Genomic DNA, 11,581 nt, shown 5'->3' with positions numbered 1-11,581 from the left:
TGAAGAATTTGAATAAATAATTAGTATAGAAAATTGCTGACTTTATTCATTGCACACTGTTTCTGCTCTGACAGCCAAACACAACAATAGCATCAGAGTAAGTAGGAGGGCCTCTAAATAATTAAAGTCAGTAATGATGTAACCTTAGCTGGGAAAGGCAGATGGCTCTGGAAACTGGAGAAAAATGCTATTGAAAAGCGTCTTGAATTGTTTATCAGTGTGTCACTCATGGCAGCTGCATGACTTCATGTTTTATTAGGCAAAGGAAATTATGTCATTGCAGAATTAAAGCACATTCAAATAAAAGCCCAGTTTTGGTATTTAGTCAGGTCTTACACAATTATTAAAATTCAGCTTTACCACAGTGCTCTTGACCTTTCCACTCAAAACACACTTGTTTTTTGCATCAGAGGGGCTTCTCAGAGGTTGATAGAGCCCCTAGATCAGGGGGATTATAACCACAGGACCACAGTGACACAGACATGCCTGATTTGCCCTTGGTGACAAATGTAATAGTGGCTACTAAGGTGTTATCTAAGCACCAGGAAACCCCCTGGCCGAGACAGAGCCAGAACAAGGACTTGTTTCTGGTAGGGTTATGTTGGCTGCTGCCTCTGCAGGGTGTTGCTGGGGATGTGCAGTGTTTTCAGGCTGGCTGGCTGCTGTTATCTCTGCTGCTCGTAAAGATCAGCAAGAGGACAATTGGGTGTAACAGGGACAAAGTTTCCTGAGATAGAAGATAAAGGTCATAATTAGTGTTTGCAAGTGACCTGGCTGCTTTCTCCCCAGGTGCAGGCAGGGATGAGCACCAGGATGGCGGTGAGGGCTCATCTCACCTTGCCATAGAAGTGGGATGTGTTGGCTTGGAGGGACTGCAATTCCCAGCTCTGCAAGGAGCTGTTAAATCCTCAGACTTATATCTGATATTGTCCCGGGCCCAGTTTTCTCAGAACCAAACCCACATGAGGAAGAAGACAAGGTCATAGGTTAAAATCCTTAGGGATGGCAGACTCCTTGACCTAGCAGATTGTACATGTGCCAAGATTGGCTAACATGAAATCATACACAATTGAATTGAATTGTTTTCTGACTTACATGTCCTGCTCAACCATTCATCGATGCATTTCACACCCAAGTGAGCACAAACTGGTCCCAGTGTTTCCCCAGTACACCATGGCTGTGCCCTGTGCCCAGCAGCTGAAAGTCCTCCATGCCCTCTCTGATCCTGACCAGGTAATGAGAACTTTTATCTTCTTCAGCTTGGTAGCCCAGGGCCTCCCATGAATCAAGCTCATGTATCAGCTTGTCCCAAGCACTCTGGTGTCAGCAGGACCATCTTACCAAAATCACCACTGTGTGGAAGTTTCCTGGTCTTTTGCCATGGCCAGGCTGACTTCAAGCATAAAGGGTTGTGTCTTTTTGAGTGACTTTGTTGCTGCTTTCATAGTTCAGAGGCTCAGAAAGCACAGGAGTCCCTCTCTGTTTCTTGCTGGCTCATTCGCTGACACTGCTGATATTGGCAGATAGGTCTTGGCCTCACTAAATCTCTGTATATTCACTACAGATAGATACAGGATGGATTTGCAGCCTCTGCAGAATATCACCCATCTCCAGATTCATCTGGTCTCCTAGGGACATAAGGTTTTAAAGCAAAACTGTTTTCTATCATTGCATTAAAAAAATAAGAGTAAAAAGTATTTTTAGGGATAACTTGGAATTGATTCCATTCTGCAGCATAGACAGTGGGTGATCTCCTGAATGCCCTCTGGGCACAGGGAGAAGCAAGAGGCAAAAGTGCTGGAAGAACTGCTGGTCCCAGTCTACCATAGGATGAAGGCAGTCAAAGTGAAACCCAAAACTTTTGGCTGAACCAAGAATTACACTGAGGTTTCCTGCATGGCATCCTGGGGCTTGGAGATGCTTCTCTGTATGACTTTGCTCCCTGGGGATACAGAGTTTGGTGAGAGTAGAAGAGACCTGTGTGGAACTGTGAATGGCATCAGTGGCCAGATAGAACAGGGCAAGTGCCTTTGATTCAAACTCCTGAGCACCAAGCCTGTGCTGGTCTGAGAGAGGCAGGGAAACAGGAAAAGCTGCATACCTTGAGCGCCATGTAGGAGCATCTGTCTTTGCCAACTTGTTTGACAAGCCATCGATGCAAATCATGATTTCTGGTTCTCTTTGTGAGAACTGCTCCTGCCCAGTGCTGAAAACCACTGTTGATGCATGGGCACCTTCCCTTGGCACCTGCCACCACAGCCATCACACAGTGTCACCTTGGTCCCTGTGCTGTCCCAGGGGGAGCGTGCTGGGAGGTTTGGTGTGTTGACAACTGTCTTGCACAGGCAGCTTTGTGTGAAGGGTGGTCACACAGGATGCAGAGTGCCCCCAAAATGGTGCAGAAAAGCCAGGAGGGTCGCAGGAAGATGAGGAGGGGTAAGTATTGGCAAAGAGAGGAACCAGGGGAAACTGGAGGAGGGAGGATCCCAGCTAGCAAAACGCTATGAGGGAACTCAAATCATCCTGCAGGGGGTGTAGAAATGCACTAAGAAATGCAAACACAAAGATAACAGTAGAATGTGGTCCAACACCCACCTCCAGGCACTGGGGAATGGGAAATCTGCACTGGGAAATGGGAAATGCTGGGAAATGCTCTGAACTCAGCTCCCACAGAGTCTTCCCTGGGCACTCAGGTAACAACAGTGATGAAAAACCCATAAATAGCAAATCAGATCACAGAAAACACACTTGTCAAAAATGTATCAAGCAAAATGTTTCCTGAAGAAGGCGTGGCAGGGAAGAGAGATATGGCAAGGTTGTCTGTGGCTGTGTGTGTCAGATGTGGAAACAGACAGAGGCATTTGCCAGCTGCTGATGACTGAGTCACACTGCAAGCCCTGTGCCTGGGCTATTTACACCAGCAGCTATGGAACAGGTTTGTTTTCATGCAGGTTATGAGACTGATAGGGAATGGTGCTATAACACATGCCTTTCCTTTCTGGGAGCATGGGAAGTGCTCAGCACAAGGCACACTGTAGGAAAGAAAACATCACATAACTGAAAAGCAGATCTGGAAAATATTTGCCCTGAATGGACTGGGCAGTCTTTTCCTGTTCTGATTAAGAGGGAAAGGTCCTCTGACTTATTTTTTCTGAAGGTTCATCAGGAGCTGTAGTGATAGGAAAAGGAGTAATGGGTACAAACTGAAAGAGGAGAGATTTAGTTTAGATATACAGAAGAAATTCTTTACTGTGAGGTACTGGAACAGGTTGCCCAGAGAAGTTATGGATGTCCCATCCCTGGCAGTGTCAAGGCCAAGTTGGATGAGGCATTGAGCAAACTAGTGAGAAGTGCCCCTGCTCTCTTCCTTATGGAGATGCACACCCATGCCTGGCAGTGCCCAGCAGGGTGTGCTTTATGCAACTGAAGGGATTGCCTTGTTTTTCCTCTGCAAAGGCCAGATCCACCATGGGAAAATCCAGCAGTGAGGCTCCTTCCCATGGCTCAAAAGATGGGAAGAAGAGGTTTAATGTCCACTGGGAGGTTGGTGCCCTTTTGCTCCAAACAAGGTATGCCCAGTCTGGATCCTGCCTCCGTCCCACAGGTGTAGGGACACAGCACCTGGAGCTGAGCAGCAGTGACTGGTCCTGCCCAGGCGGAGCCAGGACAGGCTGAGCAAAACTGGCAGTGCCTGGGGGGTTTCCCTGCTTCCAGAAGCAGAGCATCAAACTTTTCTGTTGGAAGTAGAAAGAACTTTGTTATTTTATGGTCAGTTACCTAAAGTGTGAAGCAGAATAAAGTGCAACTACTAAATCAAAGGTGAGGTGAAGACTCGGTGCCTTCTGAATGGGTTAAGAAACGGTTAAGAAAGCCCCATCTGTCTTTTGAGGTGGCCTCCCAAAAACTCAGACTGTGCATGGCTTTCTATTCAAAAGATTTTCCTGCTGCTCTGACTTGCACTATATCATCTGCTCTCACAAACAAACCAATTTAACTACACAGACATGCTGTTTAATCGCTCTTCCTGGCACGCTGACAGTTCCTGCATGTGCAGATGAGTTGTGTCTCAGCTTTGCCAATGCAAATGTTCTTTCCTCCAAATTTCCATGTTTTATTTTTGTCTGAAGATGCTCAGTGGATAGATGTACAATTGTTACATTTTTGTTTTCTCTACATTCTGCCTCTAAATGCCTAAAAGCACACTGCTATTTTATGAATCAGGCTTGGCGTATCAATGTATAGCAGAGCTGGGAGTTGTGCACTTCTCTGAACATCTACTTTTGTTCTTCATTGCAGCTCACCAAAAATCATGATCAAAGCAATGAATGCTGGCATGCACAATGAAAAAGAGTGCATTGGCTGTTTTTGTAAGGAACAATGGAGAGCAGCTTGCTTTGAAGTGAATTTTGTCAGATTTTAAAAGGTAATTTGTTACTTGTGAAGATTGAACAAATCCAGAATTAATGTAAGTGTTGAAAGAGAAACAAATATGTATCTTTTACTGACATGATTTTACAGAACACATATATTGAAAGGGAAAGAGAAATAGAAAAGATAATAACATTACAGTGGAGGAATTATGTTGCATACATTTTCTGTGTTGGACAAAATTCATTCTGAAATGGCTGAATTCTAAAACTGCTCACAAGAATCAGTCTGATTTCTAAAGACACTGAGGAATCTGGAAGTTATAACTTTATATATACAATTAGCATGAAGCCAGTTGGTGCTAAGAAATTATCTTCTCCAGATCCTGGTCATTACACCTCTATTTAATAACCTGTGACTGCTCTCCTGGGCACTGCCTCTCTGATGTGGCAGGAGGACTCAGACTCTCCTGGCCTACAGCCAGCAGGTCAAACTGTTTTTAACTGAGATTTTATCAGCTCTTGGTCTCTGGTTTAGACTCAATTCCTCCACAGAATAACTGCAAATGGGATGCAGGTGCATGAAGGGATTTCCATGACTGTAAGAATTTTTTCTTGGAGGGAAATGAGGCTGTTCTGTTGCACAGAGGTACCTGCTGCCCAGAGCAGGACCTGTCGGCAGGATCCATGCTAGGGCTGACACTGATTTAGGGTTCACAGCTGGGATTTCAGTATTCCAAGCTTCACTACTAAAACTTTTGTCTTCCTGACCAGCTTCTCATGGTCCCATGGCTTGCTGGGGCTGTGGGCTCAGGAATTCATGTCCAACCTCACTTGTGAGCCCAGATTTACCTGTGCCTGTATTGGTGCTTTCCAGATCTGGGTTTCCAGTTCTTCCCTCAAAACTTGCATCCTCTTCTACAAACACACCAGCTGCCTTCTCCTGCTTCATTACCTGTCCACAGAATGCCCACAAAATGCAAAACACACATCAGCACTTGCTGGGAGGTCCCAGGGAGGTGCTGCAGTGCCCAACCACCATGGCATGAATCAGGGTTACCATGGCAGCCCCAGCTTTGAATTCTCCTGCTTTCGTGGTTTTCTGCCTAAACCTTAGGATTAGTTTAACCCAAGTTTGTTTGTATCTATCATCTATCTATCTATCTATCTATCTATCTAGAGATAGATCATGTGCTTTTGATGATAATTACTATTTACTTTTAGTGATTCATTCTGCTGTTTTTTCTCTTGATAGACTCTGGGTCCCGGAGGAAATTAAATTGTTCTTTGCTGCTCTTTCCAGTGCCCAGAAAGAACACATCTGTGGACCTGGGTGGACAGATGTGGGAGAAAATTCTGAAATGGGCCTTCTCAGATTTTATGGAAATAATCTACCAAAAAACCTCCACTGATTGAACCACCTGCCCCATTCCTGGGGATGAGCTTTACTCTCTGGTGCAAGAAGTGGTGTCAGCAGAGTACGGAGATGGGGAGAGAGGTGGAGGTGTGGTGGTGGTGGTAGCAGAGAGGTGTCAAGGCAGGGTGACAGTAAAAGCTGGAATAACAGTGGTGGTGGGGTCAAATGAGCATGATCTCTCCCAGATAAGGAGTATTTGCTGATATATCAAAATATTTTATGTGGTAACCCTAGGGCACCCCAGAGACTGCACTGCAGCTTGTCAGTGTTTAATCTCATTCTCTTTTCTGCTTTTTCCTTGCCAGCAGGGAGTGTGTCCTATTCTGCCATTGTGGTTTACATGAAGGATCACTCAGGGTGCAGCAATTTCCTGCTGTACATTTCCATTTGTGCCTCTTTGCTGCTGAATATATGTCTTTAATTATAGGCAGCAGAAGCAATTTATTTGTTTAACAGTGGCCAGGAAAAATACCCGGGGGAGATCTCTGAACATGACCACAAAGCTGATAAAGATTAATGTTAGGTGACAGAGCACTGGATAAGGCTATTCTCACATTTGGGTCAATATCTGCTATTCATAGCATGAGCATTAAGTAAACGAATATCACCTTATTATGTGCTATTATATTTAATGAAGTTCAGCATTTACTTTTCCTCTGAAGACTGCCAAGGACCACATTAACATTGTTGTGTGCTCTGGCAGGCAGGAGAGCAGTGTGGTGAGTTTAGCACAACAGTCACATCAGAGCTTTCAAAGGGCACTATGTGACCTCTATGATTTATTGTTAGGTACAGCTAATGATATTTGAGTTAGTCCCCATTGCTAACACAGAATTCATTATTAGTGAGTATAAATCTCTTTCCTGCTACAGGTGTTGCTAACTGCTGTGGAAGCTAATAAAGACATCAGTAGTCATTTATAAAAAGAGAAGCTCCAAGGGTATTGTTGTTATTGTTGTGCTTTAGTCAACAGCTCCATGTCCCTGCTGTGCTGTGTGAGAAATAACAAAGCAGCTCCTTTGCTGACCCCTGCACTTCCATTCTCAATTCTATTCATTTCCTGCATTGATTGAAAGATAATAATAATAATAATCACCCCAGAACTATTTAGGAAGTGCAGAAACCTGGCTGCATCCTGCACGTGGTGGCCAGTCTGTGTGTGTGTAAGCCCAGGCCAGGAAGCTCCTCACCCCCCAAACAGCTGCCTCCCCAAGGCTGCTCCCAAATCCCTGCAGCCTGGCAGGATTTCTTCCTTTATCCCTTGGCTGTTCATCACCTCTCCTCTGCTCACTGGCCACTTCAGCCACGTGGCACCCATTCTGTGAGGCCAGGACTGCCTCCTGAATCCCCTGCAATGCCCTGCCCAAGGTTAATCCAGAGGCTAAAGAGCCCCAGTACAGCCATCATGAAAAAGAAACTAACCCATATCCAGCAATAACTTCTGTGGAGAAACAGGAGTTTACTGGGAAAGTCTGGTTTTCTGTTCAGTGTGTTGAGTCACACTGTGGTTCTGGGGGAGCTGAAACCACTCTGGGAATTCTTCAGGCTGTGCTAAAAAGAGCCTGATTTATTGTGCTGAGGAGCAAAACCACCTCTGGCTGTGGGTAATAAACAACCATCTATGGAGGCACAGAAAGCAGTGATGCTAAAGAATATAAAATTGAATGTATTTCTTAGTGACACAGTTATTCAAGAGAGCCCAGCCATGGAGCACTTCAGAGGCTGCAGGACAGCCCTGCCAAGTCCTAGGCCAGCACCATGCAGGACCAGCATCTGCAGCAGCATGGGGCACACTGGGGGTGTTCACAGCCCCACTGAAGGTGAAGAGAGGACCTACAGCTACCAGGAGATAAAGACAAAGAGGGAGCTGCACTGAACCACTGCAGATGAGCAACATCTGTGTGCTCCAGAGTAGGACTGGCATCCTGCTGAAATGGTTTTCCCATCTAGGGGAAATTGTCAATATTTTAGGCTTTTCTGCCCCTTATCAGCCAAAAATTCAAATTAAGGAGAAATTAAAATCTCAGACATTACGTTTTCAACCTAAGTCCCTAAATTATGCAGCCTAACAGGCAGAAGGAGTTACTGCAAGGTCTTTGTTTAGATCTTTGTTCTAAATTTAGAGCTTTTTCTGGCTGTAAATAAAGTCCTTGTGGTTGCTTATATACAACATTTTTCCTTCTCTTGGTTAATTTTGGGGGTGTCAAATATGTATTACTAACTAATTGAAATGTCATAGTCCTAGATTAAACTCCTCTAGTGGAATGAAATGAAGGGTTTCTGCTCCTGGTTTAGAAGAACCCAGTGTGAATGTTTTACAGTGGCAGCAAAGCCAGAATTACAGGTTAAGCTCCCAATCTGTGTGCATGACTAACACCAGGAAAACAGAAACAGTTCTAATTTTAGACTCTCAAGCCAAGAAACAATGAAGGAATTGTAACTTATTTTAGATCCAGTGTTCTCCTGGAAGGAAGCAACTCTTGTGAAATCCCTGGGCTCTGATGGCTCAGGCTGGGGGTGCATCCCAGGGATGATGCCTGGACCCTGTGTGGATCTGATATTTTCATCCCAGCTATCCCACAGTGCTTGATTTGGTGGGACTGGCCAAGGCTTGCAGCAGAGCAGTAAAAGCTGTGCAATCACCTCTCTCTTTCTTGCTGTGATTTAGGAGCTCATACCCACAACAGTCACTGCCCTGCCAATGGTCATACTGCCCTGGAGGGCCACAGTTCTGGCAAATGTTCATTTGGTTGGGGAAAGAAACCCTACACAAAAACCTGTTTGTGACTGCATCAAGTGCTCCTCACAGAGGCTGCCCAGAGGCTGGGCACCCACTCAGGTGGGTGTTCTGTGGGAACAGTGAGTGTTCAAGGCCAGCCCTCCCCATTCTGCCAGCTCTGGCTCTGCCGACAGTGGCAGGGAAGCAGTCAGGAGTGGAGGTTAAGAACAGCCTCCTCCAGAATTTTCTGTGCCTCAGATGACCCCAGGAAAAACAAGAGGGCTACTTATGTCTGCTTCTGTATTTAGTACAGGAGGGAAATGCCCTCTTCAGCAGGAAGGCAGCATGCTTGACCTTCCTTTCTCTGTGTCCCAGCATGCAGAACACCAGTGACCTTCATGAGAGTGGGGAGAAACACATCACTGCTGAATTTAGGGGAGAATTTGGCACATTTGTCACTGTTGGTCTGGGGCAACTGGGAACCTTTCACCATCTTCAGCTCTGCAGTGGGATCCTCCATCCAAGCTTGTGACTGGAAAGGAGTTGGTGGTTACAGGAGGAAGCAGCAGAAATGCTCACTGCTGTGCTGATTTGATTTTAAACTTTCACCTGAGGAACGCTGAGTCAAAGCTGCCTTGCTCCTCACATGGGCCAAAACCACCCTGCAGCATTCAATAGCAAGGTGCTGCTCTCAGCTGGCTTCTGCTTCATTTCCTCCTCAGCCCCTCAGCCAGCTCCATGACATGCCAGTGAGTACAATTTCCCATTTCCTTCCTCAGCTAATCCTGAAAGGGACAATAAATTACAAGAGGAGTCCTTTATAAGCAGATATGAAGTACCCACATCCGCAACCTATTACTAAACTTACAGTAATTTGTTTTTAGAATATCTATTGGTGTGAGCAGCACTTGAACGGGTCTGTGCTACAGAGTGTCTCACTTCTCGAACTTCAAGGTTTCCTCTGCAGCAGTGTCCTCCCGTTCTTCCTCCTGGAGGTGATTCTCCTGAGCTGATGGAGCTGACGAGGCAATGAACAGGGAAAAAACTCCCAGCAAACTCAGTTTATGTGAAAAGATCAAACCAAAGGTTGAGATTCTTAACCGAGAGAGGGAAATTTAAGAATCTTTTAAATACACCTTTTTTCAACAGCTGGCTCTGAAACGACCGACAAATACCCTCTTTCCACAGCTGAAAAGGCAGCACCAAGGCTCTATCCCCAGTGCTGCGGGGAAGCCGCAGCCCCGTCCCGTACCGAGCCCCATCCCGGCCCCTGATGCTCCGCCCGGGCTGAGCCCCGAAACAGCGCTGAAGGGGCGAGGAGGGGAGCAAAGGGGAGCGAAGCAAAGGGAAGGGAAGCGGGGCCGGGAGAGCAGCCGGGACCGCGCGGCTGCGGCCGCGTCCCCAGAGGGTGGCGCTGGGGCCCCGCCGTGCACAGCGGCGGCGATGGGCTCCGGTGTCACCGGGCAGCGATGGGCTCCGGTGTCACCGGGCAGCGATGGGCTCCGGGCCGGTGTCACTGAGCAGCGAGGGGCTCCGGTGTCACCGGGCAGCGATGGGCTCCGGTGTCACCGGGCAGCGAGGGGCTCCGGGCCGGTGTCACCGGGCAGCGATGGGCTCCGGTGTCACCGGGCAGCGAGGGGCTCCGGGCCGGTGTCATCGGGCAGCGAGGGGCTCCGGTGTCATCGGGCAGCGAGGGGCTCCGGTGTCACCGGGCAGCGATGGGCTCCGGTGTCACCGGGCAGCGATGGGCTCCGGGCCGATGTCACTGAGCAGCGATGGGCTCCGGGCCGGTGTCACCGGGCAGCGATGGGCTCAGGTGTCACCGGGGGGCTCCGCGGGGTGTGCGCTGCCCCGGGTACCCGCAGAGCCCTTCAGGGATGCGCAGCGGCTGCGGGGGACAGAGCCCGGCTCTCCTGGACTGAGCCGCACAGTGAAGCCCCGGTATCAAGCCCCGCTGGAGGCTTTGGGGTCGCTGCTTCCCCTGCACGGACACGGGTTTGACGCTCCAAGGGAAAGGCACCGTGTCTTGCCGCTGTATCCAAGAGCTAAAGCCGTCCTTCGGGGAAAATGAATCATGCCCCATCCCTGGAAGTGTTCAAGGCCAGTTTGGACGGGCCTTTGAGTAGCCTGGTCTTGTGGGAAGTGCCCATGGCAGGCAGATTGGAACTCGATGGTCCTTAAGGTCCCTTCCAACTCGAAGCATTCTGTGATTCTGTCTCCGCTCAGGGACTGGCAAAGGAATCAATTTAAAGCCATTTATTTGCCTCCGCATGGGAGCTGAGCTTAAGCATGCTCACTCCCTCGGGACCTTTCCACTTGCTTATCTTTGCAGCAGTTCTCAGGGGTTGTTTTGATCATCTCTGCAAGAAATAAGACTCTGGTGGCTTTCCCCAGCTCCTTTCCAACAGTTTGGGTTTTGGGTACTAGTTGAAAGACTGGATATAGCATGTCTGCAGCAAAGCAAGCTGAGATCTGCCCTGTACTTGGTTGACTTGGCTGGTCTCTTTCCTAATTGAAAAATGCAGAAAGCCCCCAGGCTCTCCTGTACAGATATTTCACAAAGGCTGAGAGGCGAAATCAATTTTAAATGGATTAACTCTTATGAGTGTACCTCTGTTTTCTTGAATATATATCACAGGACAATTTAAATAGATTAAGTCCTGCGAGTTTAGCTCTGTATCCTGAATACCGTGGAATTAAGGAAATCTTGTTTTATATCTCTGGAAGGACACTGATTCATCACACAAAGCAGAGGTCTAGTGTAGGCCAGTGTCTCTTGGAAAGAGCTTTCTGTGTTGTTTAGGCTGCTGCCTGGCCCTCACTGTGTCTTGAAGCAGAGCAAACAACATTTCACTGCTCCCTTCCTCAGGCAGCAGTGGAAGGGCAGTCTGGTAGAACAGAAAAGCACTTTTGCTTCTGGGGGAATGACTTGGATGAAGATAATACTGTGGGGAAACAGGGGCAATGGAAACAGATCCCCTTCCTTGGAGCTGGGGCAGAGCAGACCCTGGGTAGCAGGGCAGGAGGTGTCTGGTGCTGGGTGCTGTGCTGAGGATGGCACCCACAGCTCATCTCCCC

This window comes from Agelaius tricolor, unplaced genomic scaffold (genome assembly GCF_023055355.1).
Source record: "Agelaius tricolor isolate 1412-34295 unplaced genomic scaffold, bAgeTri1.0.p SCAF_17, whole genome shotgun sequence".
Taxonomy (NCBI): domain Eukaryota; kingdom Metazoa; phylum Chordata; class Aves; order Passeriformes; family Icteridae; genus Agelaius; species Agelaius tricolor.
The sequence above is the reverse complement of the archived record's forward strand: the minus strand, read 5'-3'. Positions refer to the sequence as shown.